At 38.8% G+C, this 16,233-nt stretch overlaps 1 protein-coding gene and 1 long non-coding RNA gene across 3 annotated transcripts in view; one reads left to right on the top strand and one right to left on the bottom strand.

Annotated features, from left to right (window-relative positions):
* Positions 1-16,233, top strand: part of RASSF8 (Ras association domain family member 8) — a 122,470-nt gene that overhangs the window by 47,603 nt on the left and 58,634 nt on the right. The window lies entirely within an intron of this gene.
* Positions 3,953-6,387, bottom strand: LOC117090374. The gene is made up of 3 exons (XR_004439982.1): positions 6,118-6,387; positions 5,840-5,961; positions 3,953-4,377 (listed from the first exon to the last, which is right to left on the bottom strand). It is a non-coding gene; the product is annotated as an uncharacterized LOC117090374 (long non-coding RNA).

The raw sequence follows: 16,233 nt of genomic DNA, 5'->3' as shown, positions 1-16,233 counted from the left end.
GATTGCAGATTGAATTGGTGAGAGTTTGGTGACCATTTATTATTGGTTTGCATTCTTTAATTTGGCTGAGTTTGTAAAAATGGGGTCAGTGTGTAATTACCTGATAGGTGTGAGACTGTGATTGATTCTACTCCTCATTGCACCGGTGACTGTCATCTTACTCAAGTCATTCTCTGTGACCTGGTTTTAATACCTGGATATTGAGACTGTGTCTATATTAACCTGAACGCAGTAGAGAAAATGTAGAAATAAGACAAGGTTAGAATATAAAGTCTTTTTTTTGTTTGTTTGTTTTTAAGCTCTACTAAGGTAATTTTGCAAAGACTATTTGTTTTCTCTAAAGTGAGCTTTGTGAAAGTTATAATATTAGAATAAGATGAAATCCATTGTTTCTGCCTTTGAAGAACATACAGTCTCACCATGTTAAGGTTGATATCAGATGGGAAAAATACAGCTTTTATTGCCACATAATACCATATTATATCAGCTAATGCCCTGTCTCTGTCTCCCCTACTCTCTTTTACTTTCTCCCAGACTTCAGCTAGGCTATACTTGCTCCTTAGAAATTTTAGGAAAACTTGTCTTGAACCTCCAATTTCAATACTTGTGACAGTTTCCCTGTGATCTTCCTTCTGTATCAGTTGAATGGCTTTTCATCTGTCTTTGTCATCTACTTCAATGTGTAGTCTTCGGTTTTGCCCTTTAAAGCTTTAAACGTTAAACCTTTCTCTTCCATTGGTTTTTATTAAAAGACAAATATGGGTGCGTATGTGCACAGACACACACTCATACACACACACACACACACCCTGCTTAGTAGACCTATCAAAGACCCAGGAGTTAGAAAAAAGATACTCATATTGTAGGAAGGGCAACCTTAGTTTCTTCTTGGTCCCTGGCTTCATCCTTATCTCTCATCTTTTCTTCTTCCCATCCCTTCAGGATGTCCCAAGGAACTGTGTCTGTGTTCTGTAGTTTCAGAAATTGCCATATATCATCTGGAATGATTAATCTGGATGCAAGTCAGCTTCTCATGTTAATTAATTGTGTGCCCTTGAGTACTTGGTTTCTCTAAGATCTCTTTTAGGTCTCTAAGACCTCCAGTCTCCTTACTTGAATATTGGATATAATGATATCTGCTTTAGTAGATGTTTGAAGATTAAGTTATATATGTAAAGGGCTTAGCATGTAAACAATTCAGTGAGTGATAACTGTCATCCTTTTTATTAAAATAGCACTGTTTTTCCCAAATGCTTGTCACGCTGTAGACATGGACTACATATATGTTTATATAAGTGGACTTTCAGTCTTTTATACTTAGGGGTAGTTGTTTAAACCAGACACTTTGGAGAGTGAACCAGGGCACTATTGGTAATTACACCAGAATAACAGTTTAAACCATTGCTGTTCCAGGTGAACCAGGATCTGTAGTCACTCTAGCTATACGCCTTGTTTCTGACTCATGGTGCATGCTCAGAGAACAAGGGCCCTTGTCCATTGAGTGGGACAGTGTGGGAATAGTGGAACATGGGAAAAACGAGGTCACAGTCATCTTTCTTGGCTTTAGTTCTTACTCATTAAAATTGAGTTTAACAATACTTAGTTCATTTTGGGTTGCTATAGAGGAATACCCGAGACTAGGTAATTTGTAAAGAAAAAAGGTTTATTTGGCTTACAATTCTGATGTCTCAAAAAGTTCAAGTTTGGGCATCTGGTGAGGGCCTCAGGCTGCTTCCACTCATGGTGGAAAGTGAAGGGGAGCCAGTGTGTGCAGAGATCACATGGGGAGAGAGGAAATACTTTGGGGGGTGGCAAGTGAGGGGTTGGCCGGAGGGAGGAGGTGCCAGGCTCTTTTCAGCAACCAGCTCTGGCAGAGTTCATAGTGAGAACTCACTCACCATCAGGGGAGGGCATTAATCTATTTATGAAGAATCCGCCCCCATGACCCTGACACCTCCCACTAGGCCCCACCTCCCAACACTGCCACACTGGGGATCAAATTTCAACATACCACCAGACTGGAGGAAGTAATAGACCTCGAAGTTTGGATCTTTTGTAAAAGGAACAAAGCCTTTTCACCATTATCTTTCATAGTTGTTCTAACTAGCGAATCTGTCACTCATACCTGGCATTACCTAGACTTCAGGCTTACAGCATCTAGTGGAAGGACAGGTAGGTAGTAAGTGGTAATAGTCATGTTGTATATATTGCAAGAGCAGAGTGAGGAAGGTGCCTGGGAGCGCGGAAGGAGCTCCTTCAACTGCGGAGGTTAAGGAGGGCTTCTTGTTTGATGTCAGTGTAGCTGAGTTTGTAGAGGTGAGTGGGTCTTTAGAGAGGCCTACTTTCACAGGAAGTAGCCTCTGCAAAGCCCAGAAAGGAACAGGGGCATAGTGTGTTTGGGGAAAAGCAAGTACAGCCGAGTGTGGGCAGGGGATGGCTGACTTAAAAGCAGCATTCTTACTGTAGTTTAATAGAAACAGCCTTTTAGTGGCACTGGGCCATATGGTAATTGAAAGGATCACAATTATTTATATAAGTACATAAAGTTCTAGTTGGAGGATAAGCAGAAGTATTAACAATTTGGAGTAACCTAAACCTCACATCTGTGTAAGTCGAAAATTACATTTTTTATTCCTGATCATTTCTTTATCATCTCAAGACTTTAAATATTTAATACATCCTCATTCTTCAAAAGGATATTACTTTAAAATGTTCTCACACCGGGCGCGGTGGCTTACTCCTGTAATCCCAGCACTTTGGGAGGCCAAGGCGGGCAGATCACGAGGTCAGGAGATCGAGACCATCCTGGCTAACACAGTGAAACCCCGTCTCTACTAAAAATACAAAAAATTAGCCGGGCGTGGTGGCGGGCGCCTGTAGTCCCAGCTACTCGGGAGGCTGAGGCAGGAGAATGGCGTGAATCCGGGAGACAGGGTTTGCAGTGAGGGGAGATAGCCATTAGACTCCAGCCTGGGCAACAGAGCAAGACTCCATCTCAAAAATAAAATAAATAAAATAAAATAATTCTCACTTAAATGTTAGATATAGATAGATATTAGAAGCTATACTGTTTCCAGCCAGTTGACATAATGTTGTTCCATCCCCTTTAGCATGTTCTCCTGTGAGCTGCTATAGCTACTAGATAATTTTACTGTGTAAATTCTTTGCAAATTTGCCTTATTGGAGTGGGAATTATGTAAGGGATACAGTGATTAAAGATCACATTATTTTTGGTACAACAAATAATGCTTTCAGAAAAACAGGCTGATATTGTCATTTCTATTCCATTTTGCTCCAGAGGATCGTTTGAGTGTATACTCTAAATCTTTCTTATGTTAAGAAGTAGAAATGCAGTGATTTTTACATTAATAACAGTAATTTCTTATAGTAATCTTTGTGTTCTAATTTGAACATAAAATAATGTCATATGGGTGGCTTGACCTCAGCTCTCTAGTACCATAGTGTCTGCTTCTGTTTGTGTTTTCTGTGTGCTGTATGAGGCATATTGCAAGCATCTACATAGAATCTTAATTTTCTTTTTTACTTGGAAGGTACTTTGGAGATTCAGATTTAAGGCATAGAATCTTAATTTTCTTTTTCACTTGGAAGGTACTTTGGAGATTCGGATTTGAAGTTAGAGGAATCAAGACACAGAGACTGATATGCTCCCTCTAGCCTTCCCTTCTAGGTCACGTCACTCGTTTATTCATCTTGGTGGTCCTGGTGCATAGCCAGTAGATAAAGCTCTGCCAAATGAGCAGCTATATCTGTATATTCACAGAGTCTGAATTACAACCCAGCTCTTTTGACTTCCAAATCAGTCCAGTGTTTTTTCTTGCACACTGGTTCCCCATCTTTTTTCTTACCACAAAATGGATTTCTATAGCAGCATTCCCAAGTTTCAAGTTATAGGATGCTTAGCTGCCAGCTATCACAACACCATCCTTTTCTCACATGAGATCCAAACTCATCGACGTGTTAGGATAAGGACTATCTGGGCTGAGAACCAATGGATATATGAGGATATTCTTGAATAAATTTTAATTCCACACTCAAGATGGAATTTTGTGCTTTTCAGTATGTCGTTAACACTTCTACTGATCAAACTGTAGAATAAAGCTATACCTACAGGAGCGTAGACCTTATTTCTAAGTAGTGTTTCTAAGCAGGAGTGATTCTGCCATCAGGGCTATTTGGGAAATTGGTGAGGGAATTTTTGGTTGTTGCAATGATAGGAAGGCTGTTGCTGGCATTTAGTGGATGGGTGGTGGTGGAGATGCCAGGCATCCTGCAGTGCACAGGACTGTTCCACATAACGACTTCCAAATGACCCACGTTGGTATTTCCAAGTTATGAGACTGGATGAGATCCCCAAGGCTGTGGATAGAAATGGAGAAGAGGAGAGGACTAATGATTGATACCTGGGATATTCAAATATTAAAAATTCCTAGAGCAGAGGAGACTGAGAAGGAACCCCAGTAAAGCAGGGGGAAAACCAAGAAAAAGTGCTGTGTCCTGGAAGACAGTGAAGAAAGTAGATCAGGAGGAAGGAGTGACAAACTGACCCTTATATTTAGCAAGGTGAAGGTGATTAGTGACCTCAATAAGAGTAGTTTGATTGGATGGTAGGTGTAAAAGCATGGCAGGAATGAGCTTGATAGAGAATGGAAGGTGAGAAAATGAAAGCAAGTGTAGACAATTCTTGAAAGGAGTTCTGCTGCAAAAGGGAATATCATCAGTGGGTGGAGAGGGATCAGAAGAAGACTGTTTCGTTTAAGATGGGTAAAATAGCCACGTATTTATTCTTTGTTCAAAAAGAAAAACTGATGGAGAGAGTGGTGGTCCTTGGGTGAGGGCGAGGGGTTGGCATCCTGATGCCCACAGGGTCCTGTGCCTGCAATAGTACTGGTGTCCAGGCCCCCTGCGTGCCATGCCCCAGGAATAGCTAACGAATGCCTAATCCATTCTGAGGCCTTGGGGCCAGAAGGTGTCCTTACTCTCCACCATTTGTTCCTCTTTCATGTAGGAGAGTTGGTCAGGCACCAGCAAAGCATTTGAGTTTTAAGTCAAATTAAATTAGAAATTAGTGAGAAATTAGAAAGGAGGGTAGAACCAATGGCTTTTTCTCCATAGGCAATGACTTGAGAGCAGCTGAAGTTTTTCTTTCTTGTCCCCTGGGACCATCTTTACCAAGATGGCACAGAGCCTGTAGAATAAAGCAAGTGAGTCATGCAGGAGGGCACGAAGCAGAAGGAGGCATCGCTCAGGGTCATGCAGGCACAGCGCTAGCACGTGAGAGCGGAACTCCCATACATTTGTGCCCCAGCTGCCTAACCTGCCCCTCCTGATTACCCCGGCCCTGGGGATGGCACTGTGGTTTAAGGGAAACAGTAGGAAAGCTCTTTCCCTAATTATCTCTTCTCATATTACCAACTGGAGATTAATTGATTATGCTTTAGTTTAATCGTATTTCCTTTCCCTTTTTATATTTGACTTCAGCCACTTTAAGGAATAAGAGGAGGGCGTGGTGAGGAGGGAAAGGAATGCTTCTGGGCTGAACAATTCTATTGTTGGTGATAGGAGAGGGCAGGGAAGAATTGATTCTGGGCCTTTGCACAACCAAGGGACAACGTGAGAGACTTCCGTATACCTAAGATGCAGGTGAGCGGGAGCTGGGGGATAGAAAGGAGATAAAAGAGGGTCAATCCTGGTCAAAAAGACCAGAAAAAAAACAGCTCCTCTCCACCTAAGTACCCTTGTCGTTTTTAACTGTTGTAAGGGCCCTCATACCATTTTGTCTTTCCTTCCTTGGAATCCAAAAGTGATAGATATCACTCACCTTGTTAATCCCAGGGTTCTGCCCAGTGCAGATCTAAGAGCGGTCTCCTGAGGCCATCTGAGGAATTGTCCATCTTTGTACCTTAGAAACCAAAGGAACCCTTACAGGAACATCTACAGCATCTGGAAAATAATTCTCGAGGCATAAGTTTATGTTGCAGTTTCTTTGGGATGAGGCCTGCTGCTATTTTGGTTTGTGTTAGCCCCAGTTATGCCTAAGAACTGAGTCAGTCATGTGTTCATGGAAAGAAATCCCCATTGAAAATAGTAGGTACTTACTGTAGCCAAGATTGCATAATCAGTCCTCTTTAAGAATTTCCTCAGAACCTGCTTTCCAAAAAGATTAGCCAGATGTTTCCCAGAACTTTCCTCTTCCTGATGAGCAATATTATTTTTGATAGTGGTAGATTACTCTTCTAAGCCTTGCTTGCTCCCTGCCTCCAGTCCCAAAAACACCTGAGTCAAGTAATTATGATAACTTGACATTATTAATTATTTGAGACTGAGTGCTGTGGTTTGAATATTTGTGTATCGCCCCCGTCGCCCCCTCCAAATTCATATGTTGAAACCTAATCACCAATGTGATGGTGTTAGGAGTTGTGACCTTTGGGAGGTGATTAGGTCATGGGGAGTCATGAAAGTAGGGCCATCATAAATGGGATTAGTGCCTTCATAAAAGACCCCAGAGAGCTATCTTGCCCCTTCCGCCATGGGAGGGCACAGCTAGAAGGCACCATCACCATCAGCGAACCAGAAAATAGGCCCTCACCCGATGCTGAGTCTGACAGTGGCTTGACCTTGGACTTTCCAGCTTCCAGAACAGTGAGAAGAAAATTTGTGGTGTTTATAAGCCACCCAGTTTATGGTATTTTATTATATCAGCCCAAAGGGACGAAGACACTGACTCGTGAACTTCGGTTTAAACCTAGTGTCTTTAAAGCTTTGTTATTTTGTGCCTATCGTACCTATGATATATGTATAACATATCCATGGCATGTAGTAGGCCTGTTGTAAATGTTTTTTGAAACAGTTAGGTATAATGTATGTTGTTTTTCTTTATCTTTTTAGGCAGTAGAGTATGCTAGTTAAAGTTCTGAATTGAAATCTTGGTTTTTCCTCTAATGAAGTGTGTGATCTTGGGCAAGTTTTATAACTGCTCTGTGCTGAGTTCCTCTTCTGAAAAGCAGAAACAATAATAATGATACCTACCTTATAAGATTATTATGAGACTTAAATAAATTGATACATTCAAAGCACTTAGAACATCTCCTGGCATATACTAAGAATTTAACAGATATAACAAAAGCTCTCAGGCATTTAATATTTAAAAAGCGAGAAAACCAAATCTCCTCTTTTTCCTCAAATAGCAGTATAACTGGCAATGAATATTTGAGTGTTGGTTGTGTGAACTATCATTATTTAGCCTTTTTTCAGTGACTATAAACAGCTTCCTGTGTTTCTGAAAAAGGAGGAATAGACATCATCTCCTCATCCAGTCTCACACCAGTATGTCACTCGTGACACCTAAACATAACTATATCCATATATTATTTATATCCTTGCTAATTATGTGAATTGAATTTGTAAAATATGTGGGCCTATGATTAGTATCGAGATTTGTTTTTTCTGGGCATGATGTTCCTTCCATGTAAGGCTTCTCTTCTTTCCTCTCCTCTCCTGTCCCCTCCCCTCCCCCTCCTCTCCCCTCCCCTCCCCCTCCTCTCCCCTCCCCTCCCCCTCCTCTCCCCTCCCCTCCCCCTCCTCTCCCCTCTCCTCTCTTTTCTTTTCTTTTCTTGATAGGGTCTCACTCTGTTGCCCAGGGTGGACTGCAGTGATGTGAACATAGCTCACTGGAGCCTCAAACTCCTAGGCTCCAACAATCCTCTTGTCTCAGTCTCCCATGTAGTTGGGACCACAGGCCACCATGCCTAGGTAATTTTTAAATTATTTTTGTAAAGACGGAGTCTCACCTTGTTGCCCAGGCTGGTCTCGAACTGCTGGGCTGAAGCAATCCTCCTGCCTTGTCTTCCCAAAATGCTGGGACTGCAGGCATGAGCCACTGCACCTGGCCTCATGTGAGTTTTAAGAGCTGTGCCAGTTTGTTCTGTCTTCTTGCTCTGTTCCTACATTCAGATTTGTAGAATCAAAATAAAGGAGAGTGTATCTCCCAGAATTAAAAACTGACCAGGTTTCCATGTAATTAGCAGCATGTTTTCCACAGGGTCCTTTGTTATTGGCAGTCCTGTCCAATAAAAAGGGCTGTATTCTCGCTGTGTGATGTGTCTGCAAGACTGCCCTGCCAGCTCTTTCTCATTTCTAGTAATCCAAGGCTAGTAATCTAGTAAACCCATAGGAAAATTTGGCTTCTCTAGTGATAGCCACCTGGTGGGACAGTACTTTAAAATTCATAAGACACTTTTAAATAGCTGAGTGTATTTTAATTGCTTACAGCAAACCAACAGATATTCTTATAGATGAAGAAATAAGCCTCCATGAGCTTAAGGGAGTTCAGGGTTATAGCTCAGGGTTACATGGTGCTGTGAACTCAAGTCTGCTGATTCTTTAAATCCTGTGTCCTTCCAGTTTTACTATTTTCCATCAAATTCACGCAGGCTCGGTAAAATCATAGTAATAACACCTGGAGTAGTAGCCAGGCCTCTTCTTTAGAAATCATAATCATGGAGTTATAATTCCAATAATATTATACAACTTGTTTGCTGTTGAAAACTTATTTTTCTAAACCCCATCTGAGTAAGTGGCACATTTTTATATTTTGTGGACAAAACTCAGAGCTGTAGTATTGGTTTGAGGATTATGAGAGTGTGGACCTTTGTTGCTTTGTGAAGTTGTGTTCTTGTGCCTTGCCTGAGCTGCCAGTGCCTCTGCACAGCAGGTATAGGCACAGCCGGCTGGTGCCATGTGCCCGGTGACTTGCCAAGTGGGCGCTCACTCGCTACAGCAGCAAACTTCAGCAAATGTGTTTTAACTAATAACGTTCATACTAGTGATGAAAACATATGTATGTGTTTCCTATGCCCATGGCAGACATAATTAGTTGATCATGGTATGTGTTCATGCTGAGTCTGATCATCCTTTTAAGCATCACATTCTTGGTATCTGTAGTCAGACACTCAAGCTTAGTAGACAAAGTAGAACATATGTGCTGTCCTTGGCTCTAAGTGTGTCTGTGTTAACTTTCTCCCGATATGTTTTGGGAAATAATAAATAAGATAAATTATTGCTGTGTTTTGTAGGAAGAGAAGACAGCATTTTTCTGTATGTCTTGATTGGTTTGGACAATTGCACTAAATACAGGTCATTTTCATTTTTAATAGCATGTGAAAGTCTCCATGTCAAAATATTTTCAGTTTGATTACTGATTCATAGTATGTATTTGTTTGAAAATTAATTTTCAAATAGATATTTGAATAAGAAACAAATTTTGACAATACTCAGTTTACCATGATGAAATTAGATCTTTTTATGTAATTAGCAGAAACTGAAGTTTTCATTAAATTCTAATCATGGAACAAAATACTGATCCTTTAAGAATTGATTTTAAAACTGTGATATGGTTGTAACTGTGGAAATAAAAACTTGTTAAGTTTAGGATTATAGCTTTTGTTTATTTTGTCCTTTTTCCTTTGAAACCTTACTAGTATTTCAGTTGAAAACAGCATTAAAAAAAATATTCCATACAGGCTGGGCATGGTGGCTCACGCCTGTAATCCTAGCACTTTGGGAGGCCAAGGTGGGAGGATCGCTTGAGCCCAGGAGTTTGAGACCAGCCTTGTCAACATGGCGAGACCCCGTCTCTACGAAAAAAAAATTAAAAAATTAGCCAGGCATCATGGTGCACACCTGTAGTCTCAGCTATTTGGGAGGCAGAGGTGGGAGGATCACTTTGGCCTGGGAAGTTGAGGCTTCAGTGAGCCGAGATCATGCCATTGAACTCCAGCCTGGGCAACAGAATGAGACCCCATCTCAAAAACAAAGTTCCATATAACGTCAAAAGGTGTTTTAGGCTCTCTACTGATCCTTTGATAAAAGATGCCACACTTACTGCAAGATTATTGAGGAGCACTTTGTCATGGAGATCAGGGTTGGAATGTTTGAGCCAAAGACCACAAAAAACTGCCAATAATCAATTATTCCTGCCTGCTGCTTAGCGTTTATGTTTCTAGAAAATGCTGTCTTCAGTTTTCTCCTCTGAAATCTGAGACACAGAGCTGAGAAACAGAAAATAATTTATGTCAAAATATTTTTCCATTGATAGGCTACCTGACAAGCAAAGAGGATTGAGGTGAAATTTAATCCAAATTAGTGTGTGAGGCCATGGAAAACTGCTTATATTTTGTGTTTGTCTTTAAAGTTAAGTAAGATCATACTTTTTTTTTTTTTTTTTTTTTGAGATGGAGTTTCGCTCCTTTTGCCCAGGCTGGAGTACAATGGCATGTTCTCTGCTCACTGCAACGTCTGCCTCCTGTGTAGCTGGGATTACAGGCGCCTGCCACCACACCTGGCTAATTTTTTGTGTTTTTAGTAGGGATGAGGTTTCACCATGTTGGCCAAGATGGTCTCGATCTCTTGACCTCGTGATCCACCTACCTCGGCCTTCCAAAGTACTGGGATTACAGGCCTGAGCCACTGCGCCTGGCCAAGATAATACTTTAAGTTACATAACTCATTTTGCAAAGAAGCAGAAATTATGCCTACTTATTTTTGTAGTGATGTTGTTAGAAGAAGAAAACAATACCTAAAGTTAGTGGACCTATCATTGTGCTGTAAGAAATGCTGATTTGGATGTGCTTTGGAAAAATAAATGAAATTAAAGAAAATAACTCATTAGTAATTTTTTTTTTCAGTTTTACTTTGCCTGTTCAGTGATACCATTTCTCTTTTTTGTTTATTGATAAGGTCTAGCTGTGCATACTTTAAGAACAGAAGGCGGCACTTCTCTATAACTGTGATCACATGATCACAGACCCCACTAACTCTGACTAATGATTACTTTCAAGTGCTTGTGGCCAGTTGGAGTTTATAATTTGTTACCAAATCACTAATTATCTTTATTTTTAACCTGTATTTTGCCTGTCAAGCAGTCATAATCTCTAAAATTGGAGACTCAGAACCTTCAACTATGAAGAGTTTGTTTAACTAGAGGCAGGAAGAGCTGATTTTCCCTTGAAATGCATGGGAAATTCATTCATTTTTGTTTGTTTTAAACTTTTAAAAATCTGGAAGTTATTAAGGGCTGTTTTTTGTTGTTGTTTGTTTGGTTGGTTGGTTTTTGTTTTGCTTCTGGATTATTTAATGAATCTCCCAGGTTTTAAAGTCTAATAACAAGTGCTTTTGCTTTTGCTGTTTTTGCTTTGGTTATAGTGATCCTTTAAATAAAGAATTAGCTTCTCCTTTGGCCTGAGATTTTAAGATCCTCCCAATATTCTGTAACTGTAGCCCTCATGTCCAGATTTTTTCTTGCCACGTTAACTTAATATGCACATTTTTGCTGTCTGTTCTAGAAGTTCACAATCTGGGATCTAGGGTACAGGAAGGGGAGTAATCTTTTTTGTTGATATTGTTATCTACATGTAAGAATCTGTACAAAAGAGCTTTATAAATTGCAAATTTTATATTGAGGGGCAAACTTTTTAGGTAATTCTAAGTATAAAATATAAAATTTCAAAAAACCACAGACTTCCTTCAGAGTTTAAGTTGCTTATAAAATTATAGTTTGTTGGCAGTTATCCATATCAGTCCATTTCATAAGGTGTGAAAATATTTTTTTCTTACTCTTTTTCTTGCCTAATGTTACTTGATTTTCATCTCTCCTGTTGTATAGATGTTTATTTACGTGATTTTCTACTCACATTAACAAAACAGGATAGATAATGAAAATATCTCTGAAGCTCATTCATTGGTTGAGATCTTTTTCTTTTCATTTCTAGTGGTTTGTAAAATTGACCTAATTGTTTCATTTATCTGCTATGTACAAACTAGACAAGTATTTTTTTCCACAAATTTATTTGCTTCATGTTTTTAGTACTTTCCACTGGAATTTTTTCCCCTTATGCGTGAATAATATTAAATGAGGAAACATTCTTACTTGGTTTTCTTTGATTTTTCATATGGGAGTAAAAAGTTATTTAGCCATAAGTAAATAAAATATTTTTACAAAAAAAATTTGGTTGCTTTTGTGTTTATATCAGTATTATTAATTATAAGTAGGAATATTTATCCCAAGGTACACAAAGAAGAATTAGAAAACAGTGCTTTCTGTTGCACATTCATTTGCTAGAATCAGATATCAATCTTTGTCCAGTCAGGAGAGAGAAACTGCATGATAATTTGAATAGGGAAAGTTTAATATAAAAGACTATAAAATTAGAGATTGATAAGTAAGAGGTAAAGAGACTCTAAAGAATATAAGACTAGTAGATGTAATATTATATAATGTGAACTTGAGAGCTACTACTGCTAAGGCTGAGATAGAATGCCCAAAGAAGAGGCCCCCTGGGACTGAGATCCATATCATGTTGGAGAAGGCCTGGCTCAGGCTCACTAGAAAGCAGGGAAGTCACCTTGTTGATGGAACCTACCAGCAGTCCACCTTACTAGGGTGGTGTCTTGCAGGGGCACTCTACCAAAAACCCATCCAAGGTGAGTGTCGAGGGAACCTGCTGGTTGCTGCTGGCTCTTGTACACTGTAGGAGCTGGGCGCAGGAGAAACTGTATTTGCTGCAGGACCTGCACACTGGGGAAGCCCCCACGCCACAGGAGGACCCCAGAAAGCAAAAGCCGCTCCTCTTGCCCTTTCCCCTGTCTCACTAGTGCCCTCTCTTGACAAAACTGCACCTGGAGTGACTATCTAGGAAAAAGTATTTTAAGGGTCCAGATCTATTTTCATAAAACAAGCAAAAAGGTTGAAGTTGGAACAGAGGCAATCACTAGTAGCCCACACAACCCGAAAAATCTTTCATGGTGAAAAAACACTTTCCCTTTCCCATTGGCTATGACAGTTTGTGAGATTGCGTGATTTCATTTCTACTGAAATGTCTGTAAGAGTTATATGGATTGTTCGACATACTAATTTATTAACTTCTGTTAACGTTTATTAATATTTTTCATTGGAGGGTATCTGTATTCTTGAGAGGGATCTTTGAGAATTTCTGTGTCACTATAAACGCCAGTTTTTGTTTACTTTTTGAAAGCATTGCTTCATTTAATCATGTTTCTTAGCTATATCCATTAGAATATAAATTTAAATGCTACTATGCAAGTCATTTAAACTTGTGTGGCAAATTTAGCAAATTTGGAGCTGCCTATGAAGATTTTATTCTTAAAATATTTTTGAAATAGCACTAAAACCTTGTTTTTTAAATCAATTTTTAAATTTAAAAATTATTTACATTATATAACTAGACTGAAATTTTCTAACATGTTACTTTAACATTTTTTATTGACACATAAAATTCATGTACTAAAAAAACTAAACTAGCATTAGGAATTTTTATAAAACCAAATGTGGATCCCAGCATTAATAACCATAGAATGTGATTTTAATTTCTTAGGGGATGATAAATTTGTAAGGAAACAACACTTACAACTTGGAATCACTGACCAGAAATTACATAGTTGCAAGAACCGGCAGAAAGGGGGTGTAGGTGACCCTATATTGTCTTGTTGTACCCCATGCCACTCTCAGAGGAAAGAAGATGAATACTGGGTCAAAGCAGGGATAATTACCTGCCCACCAGTGGAGTCATTACAATGAGGAAGTACATTGGCAGATTTGATATGGCCCCAGACCCAGTGTCTGATGTTGGCCTCTTGGCAATCAGATAAGTTATTTAGAATAACTATTTCATGAGTGGCTTGAGTTGATGCATCCAAACTTGCCCAGTAAGCTTTTCTCAAGAGCTGGACTAAATTCTGGTGAATCTGGTCCTCCCGTACATCATGGCTAAGTGAGGTTATTGACTTCCACCTGGCTTGGTTCAGCCATAGTGGTGAAGTGGTGTGGTATGCTGTCATTTAATCAAACAGGCATTTTGAGGAGGTCTTTTGGGTCATAGGTGGCATGGGGATGGATTGCACAAAGGTGACTGAGGAGTTAGTTGGCTCAGGTTATTATGGAGTGATCATAACTGTCTCTTAAGAGTGTCTCCAGTATGAGCAGTACAGAATATACTCTATTGTGGTATATTCTTTCAAAATAATCTTAGTAATAACAAAAACATGTCACATAAGTTAAGTTTTGCTGATGATTGAGTTTAGGAATGCTGTTTTTAAAGACCATATGACTATAAAAAGTAATATAGAAACAATTTCTAAAAGAGGAGTTCAAATATATTTTGAGAAGGAGCACAAAAAAAAAAAAAAGTATGTATTTCCCAAATTGCCTGCCTTATTAGGTACAACACTCATCTGCATGCATGAAATTATATATTAAATAAAAATGTAGTATCATTACATTACAACGATTAATTCTTATAAATAACTTTGGTGCAACAAAATCTAAACTTTCTTATGGCTCCCAGAACAGACTAAATAACATAAATGTTCTTCAGGCACAGGCTTGTGTGGAAGTTCGGGCACACACACCGTGTGTGTGTGTGTGTGTGTGTGTGTGTGTGTAACTAAATTGACTTAAAAGAAATCTTGAAATTTAAAAGGATTCCTGGTTGTAGAAAAGATTTATCGTTTTGCAGAAGGGTACCATGTTATTTTTTTAAAATTATTACTATTTTTTATTATGTCATATTGTAGCCCCAGTAGGAGTTATTTTTCTTTTAAAGGAATGTTTGGATTAGGCAAAAACATACTACTTAGATTTTAATGCCATATTTTAAACTATGACTTAGGTAATTCTCTTATAAGGGGGAATTAATTATTCTGGATATTGACTGGTTGATAATGATTTTTAAACTGTGTGTCTCTGAGGTGCCTCAGAGCTACAGCTTAATATTTGCAGCTTTATGGCATTTGTCTAGGATGTAACAGGAAGAGAATGAATGTGCTAAGGATCACATTTGGTATATATCTCAAGTATATTCTTGTCACCTTATATGGCAAAATAGCAAATATTACTGTATATAGCAAAATAAATCTGTTAAAAATCTCGAGAAGAGGGACTTACTCTGCATTATTTTGGTGGGTCCTTAGAGTGGTAGAGGGAGTTTTTAAGACAGAAGATGATGAGGCAGTTGGACTGTGGAGGCATAGATTAGAGTGACATGGTCACAAGCTAAGGAACACCTGAAGCCACCAAAAGCTTGAAGAACAAGGAAAGGATTACCTCCTGGAACCATTGGAGGGACCCTGGCCCAGCTGGCACTTTGATTTCAGCCCAGTGAAAGTGATTTTGCGCTTCTGGCCCCCAGAACTATGAGAGGAACATTTTGTTGTTTTATGTTCCCCCAGTTTGTAGTAACTTGCCACTGCATCTCCAGGGAACTACTGCACTTTGTAATGAAACAAATATAAAAATAGAGTGTAAATATAAAATAAAACCAACCATAAGAGAAAAGATTTTACAAAGAGATTGAAACTTTTTTTTAAAAAGAATATTGTTTTCAGTGAGGGTGAAGAGGTAATGAGACATGAACTGAACTATCTGCTGTGAAAGTGAAAAGTAAATTGGCAGTATGGAACAAGATTATGCAGCCATTGGAAATTATATTTAAACAATATTTAAGGTAAAAAAAAGACTAATTTTTAATACTAAGTGAAAACGACTTAAAAATTTACTTACATTATGAACCAAATTTTAAGTATCTATTTCTAGGGAAAAAAGTGAAATAAAAAAATACAGTCTGTGAAGTTAATTTTCCTTTGTTTAAACCTTGCTTTTCCACTTAGCTGTGTGATCTGAGAAAATTTCTGAAGCTTTTGGGGCCTATGTTCTCATCTATAAGATGAGGAAAGTAAAACAACATGTGTATCTTACGAAGGACTAAATATATTAATATTTTCTAAGCACTCAGGACAATGCCTAACACTTTGTAAAGTTTCAATATTTGTTTTTTGTTTATCATAACTGTTGGAATAAAATGTAAAAATCCAGGAGAATTCTTTACTCCAATTACTTCAGAAAACTTTTCCTTCTTTCTGTACTTAAAATATACAAACTGGAGCTCCCCTTTGAAAATGGCAGCTTGAGAAGTTGCACAGACCTGCTCCACAGCAAAACAAACATAACTGGTAAAAACTATTTAAAAAAAAAATACTGGAAATTGTCCTACAGACACTCGACAAATGAAGAAACACATATTTAAGAAAATCTAAAACTTGGTCAGAGCAGTAAGTCCTGCACTTGAACTATGACCCACTCTGTTATGGTTTGAATGTTTGTCCCCTGTAAAACTCAGGTTGAAGTTTAGTTGCCATTGCAAC

Source organism: Trachypithecus francoisi, unplaced genomic scaffold (genome assembly GCF_009764315.1).
Source record: "Trachypithecus francoisi isolate TF-2019V2 unplaced genomic scaffold, Tfra_2.0 Lachesis_group11, whole genome shotgun sequence".
Classification (NCBI taxonomy): domain Eukaryota; kingdom Metazoa; phylum Chordata; class Mammalia; order Primates; family Cercopithecidae; genus Trachypithecus; species Trachypithecus francoisi.
The sequence above is the reverse complement of the archived record's forward strand: the minus strand, read 5'-3'. Positions and strand labels throughout refer to the sequence as shown.